This window comes from Lagopus leucura, unplaced genomic scaffold, assembly GCF_019238085.1.
Source record: "Lagopus leucura isolate 7727_CA_CO unplaced genomic scaffold, USGS_WTPT01 53622-0_obj-0_obj, whole genome shotgun sequence".
Classification (NCBI taxonomy): Eukaryota; Metazoa; Chordata; class Aves; order Galliformes; family Phasianidae; genus Lagopus; species Lagopus leucura.
In genome coordinates, this window is record NW_024963455.1 from 250 (window position 1) to 5,133 (window position 4,884).

Sequence of the window (4,884 nt, forward strand, 5' to 3'; positions counted from 1 at the left end):
TTGTAGATAACAAATTTAAAGACAAAATTAGAAAGTTTTACCCCATCAGAGCAGTAAGTGCAGGAAAAGTTGCAGACAATGAAAAGAATAAAAATAGACTATGTTCTAGAAAGCACTTGAGCAGATATGAATGTAACTTTATTGTTTGCATAACTGGATTTGCAGAAATAACTTGAATTGTAACCAGAGTCCGTTTTGGTACTGCTCTTGAGAACTTAAAATATTTTCTGCATTCTTTACAGGGTGGATGTGATTGCTCTGGTGTAAGTTCTGTAAGTGTTATTTATTTATTCTGTGTTTTTTTATTTTTTTTTATTGTTATGTTTTTATACGTACATGTATGTGTAAGAGAATGTTCACATGATTTGGAAAATTATCTGTAGGCCTATTTATTTCTAAGTTATTTAATTATCTATTTGAATGTACTGTTCAAATTTATATTCATTATTCCTTTGGTAATAATATGCATCACTGACATGATAGAGTCTGTTTCTTATGCCGAGATTTCACATGTCTGCAGCTGACAGCATGATGTATTCTCTGAAAAATGGCTGTTTATTGCTATGAAAGTATTTATAGAAACATGTATATATAGTTCTCCAAAATAAATAACTAAATATTTTAAAGAAAGGTGGTAATGATTTTCCTCTAGAGTATTTGAAATCTGTTAAATACAGTAATATATGGTTTTCAAAGCAAGTAGTATGTGGTCAATCATCCTGCTGACATGTTTGACATGTGGTCAATCATCCTGCTGTATATAAAGGACATTTGCACACTTTGGGTAGAATTCTTGTTTTCTAGGTAGTCAGTCATGGGTAGATACGAAGCAATTCTTTGTGATTTAAAGTCTTACAGGCCGCAGAAAGACTATTGGTTATCTTGGAAAGTTACTGAAAGTGAAATTTAAGTGTAACTCAAGTTCAGATTGTCGTGTTCTTTCTTTAAAGAAACACAGAAGAGACATTCTAAGATTTTGTTTCATTTTGTGTTTGATCAAAGACAAGGGCTAACTTTTTCTGTTGTTGCTTTTGTTGTTGTTTTATTTTTCTCCTCCCCTACAGAGTGGATCATCTTCCTCACTCAGAAGTAATTCCTCTTCTAATGTAAGCAATATTTATCAGCCTTTTAAGGGTACCCTGCGTTTGTTTTGTCAGTATAATAGTTAGAGAGATTAAAAAGAGTTAGCATTGAATAGTCATACACTTCTAAAAAATAACCCACTTTAGTTACTATAAAAAAATATACACAGGACATTTTTGCATCTCAGCTTGTCTTTCAATCTGAAATAATATTCATTCAAGTAGAAGTCTTTGAATGAAAAATGTTTGGCAGAAACACAGGTGCATGTCAATATAATTATGTATTTAGGGAATCAGTACTACTGCCTTCTTTGAAATCATGTCAAATCATGTCTTACGGACACAGATTTTTGCTTGTATTCCTTTTCCGTCATTCATTGCAAGAAAAAGATTAGCATTTCATAAGTCAGCAATTTCTTAATGTTAACCTCCTCGTACAAATGAGAACTCTTTTACAGGAGAGACCTGTTTAAGAATCTTCAGAATCTGTTCTGTTCCTCATGCTTTAGAAAGTCACACCAGTATATTACTGGCTCCATATGCATGGCACTTAAAGGAGAAAAAGTACTTGGATCTTTCTGTACCTAGCACTGAAATCTGTGTCATTGTTTTCAGACTGCTAGTTGATATAAAGCCAGATTAGACTCAGCTACATGAGTGCACCGTACAGAATTAATACTGTGTGATAAATAAAACTAGCCTTATGCTTTCTTGCAAGAAGGAAGAATGTGTATATATCTACAGTCAGAAAATAATTCTTACCCTTCATATTATTGATGGTGAGATGTGTTTTCTATGGAACTACCTGTTGGGTCTGAGGCATTTTTATACTGACTTGGCCATCTTCACATGTCAGTCCTGAATCAGGGATTGTGTGTAAGGAACGAGGGAACATAGTGGCTACATATCAACAAGTACTGCAGATTTATGGAAAGGGGTCTACAGAGTGGAATAGTGATTGCTCAGAAACTGATGTTCACATGACTCAGGAAGTTAGATCTGATCCAATGAATCCAAATGTCAGTTTACTATGGGAAGGCAACCCTAGAGAACGTGCTGAAATTTAATGTTATCTGAACAGCATCCAATTTATTGCCTCTGAGTACTCTTCCTGATGCAATCAAAATTGCAGCAACTAGAAACTATCAGGAATATTGTGTCAAAGTTACGCTCCTGATCCAGACTACAATGTATAGATGTTCCCAGTATCTCAGCAGGGAAAAGTGGCTTATGTGTACTTAATATAGAGCTTAGATCTCCCCGGAATGTATGTTGCAGTCTATCTCAGAATGTTGTCTCTTAGTATCTTCTTTACAGTGCAGTTGGAAAGCCATTTTGCAGACTAAGGATTCCTTATTAAGTATACATTATTGATAAGTGCTTAGCATGATGTACTAGCCACAAAACTGTCTCATTCCTTAGTGAGCTTAATAGATCTTGTGGAAAAGCAGCAGTACTCAAAATACAACTCTGCAAGAATGGATATTAAAAGATTTTTGCGAGTATGTTGTTCTTTAGCATGTTCACTAATTTTAAACTGAAAGGCATAAGCTACCTATCTTCCAGTCAGATTCTTTGAAGGAAAATAACTGATTTTTTTCAAAGGGACTGTGAAGGCAGCCATTCTGGTGGATAGGGGCACATAAAATTCTAGATGTATTAGAAAGATGTATGTACTACTGTCCTTCAAGAAGCCTTCCTTCAAAAAAACTTCTGTTATGGAAAAATAACTGATTTATTTTTCTCAGGACACATCTTATTCTGGAGGAAGCCGTTACAGTAGCTATGTAAGTAATCGTTTTGAAAGAAGAGCCAGCTTGCCATTTTGAAGAAGTTTTGGTTTTGATGTGGGAACTTTGTTTGAAGAACAAAAACTCAGTTAATGAAATTTGTCATTGAGTTTGATATGCCAAATAGTTGCCTTTATTTTTGTGGAACTTGCCTACTGTAGCTAATACAAAAAAAAAAAAAAAACAACAACAAAAAAAAAAAACAGATGTGGTAAATAATGAATGGAAATACAGCATTTTAGATCTCAAGTCAACTTTCTTTCATTAAGAAAAAGAAAAGATAAATCCATTCTTCCCTCTTCAAGGAGATTTCTTGCTGTCTGACGTGTCAATAAAATTACTTGATTTGATTTTCAGAGATCCCTTAATTAGCCAACCCTTTCTTGCTAACTTTGGCCTTGACATCCAGGTTTCCAAATAAATAAATGCCACTCTCCCAGAAGTGAGCAAAGACAGACCTTGAAGGAATGCTCCTTTATCCTACAGCCTCCAAATTTAACTGTCCCAACAAGTCACACAAACAAAGCAGTAGTTTTCATTGCCTTCTGCTTAGACAAAATTGAAATATTTACCATGAAATATCTGGATTCTAATATTTTACAGGATTCCACCTCGCCATCTTACAACCGTCAGAATGAACGGGTAAGCACTTCTTCATGTTACTGTGTTCTCTGCCCCAATGCTTTTAAGGACTGACAAATACTGGCCACTTCAATTACAGCTCGTGTGGAAGCTGATATGGTAGCTTTCAGTGTAGGGTAGAAAGTCCTCAAGCTAAGGCACAGAGGGAATGAGACTATGGCTGAAGTGTTTGAGTACCGTGAAGAATCCTAACTGATGGCTAAAGTGTACTACTTGAATCTCTGACTCAAAATTACAAGCACAGTGACATGGAAGAGGTGAGGATAATACTGAGCTTGATAATTAGCAGTGACATATGGTGATTTACCAGAAATAAAGAATTTGATTCGTGGAAAAAAAGCATGAAAAACAGAAAACAACCCATGTCAAGGCAAAAAGTCTTTGTTTGTGGAGCCATGCTGTTTGGCTTGGTGGTAAAGAAACTTGATTTAGGCTGAATAATATTTTGTTTTACTCTACACTATCTGCAGGTAGAATTTCATTTGGATATGTGATTTTTTCTCCAGTAGATTATCTTTCATCAGGTTAGCACTTGCCTCAGAGGTATGTAGGGGCATGTGCTAGATTATGCGCAAATAATTTTTTGTTGTTTCTCTTTGAGAGAAACGGGGAATCTGGAGCAGCAAGGTAGAAAGTAACTTTCATCATGATATTTACAAAGACAGTGAAGTCTCCTTATTATAGCTGGGTAGCAATAGATCAAGGGCTGTCAGGATTACAATGACATCGTATTGTATAGTTATCAAGAAAAACAGAAGCTCTTAAAATACAAGAGTAACAAACAGTATGAGTTGGCAATTCAATGTTTCCTGAAGTGATAGCATGAGCCTTGAAATCTAGTAATTAAAGTATGCTGAAAGTCTTGCTAGTTGTCTTCACTCTTATCTTGCTATCTTGCTCCTGTTGAGAATCATGTTTTAATTTAAGAAATCCTACAGCAGATAACTCCATGTCTTTGGCATTTTTTTACAGGAGTCATATTCTTCTGGAGCTAGTCAATATGGTGGACAAGTAAGCTCTTACTTTCAATATTTCTGTATGATGTGTATTTTACCAATATTTTATTCTTATGGAGTAAAACATTATCAAGATAAATATCTCAGTTTAGTGTTGGGAAGGCCTTATAGTGATGTATTCTCTGTAGTGTATTCAAAGAAGACAAAATGCGAAGTTTATTCTGTGAAGATTACAAAAAAAAACCCACAATGAAATAACAAAATACTGATATTTTTGCTTCTGATATCCATCAATCATCTATGCCATGTGAAACAGAAAAAAAAAGATTTTTAATATTTTTCCAGGGATCACCATCTTATGGAAGCAGCCATTATGGTGGACAAGTAAGCATTAATAGTCCCCTTAAATATTTT

The 4,884-nt window shown here is 34.7% G+C and overlaps 1 long non-coding RNA gene across 1 annotated transcript; it reads left to right on the top strand.

Annotated features, from left to right (window-relative positions):
• The first annotated feature begins 238 nt into the window (after window positions 1-238).
• LOC122191144 lies at window positions 239-4,526 on the top strand. The gene is made up of 5 exons (XR_006182314.1): window positions 239-272; window positions 1,065-1,106; window positions 2,831-2,869; window positions 3,476-3,514; window positions 4,487-4,526. It is a non-coding gene; the product is annotated as an uncharacterized LOC122191144 (long non-coding RNA).
• Window positions 4,527-4,884: the final 358 nt, after the last annotated feature.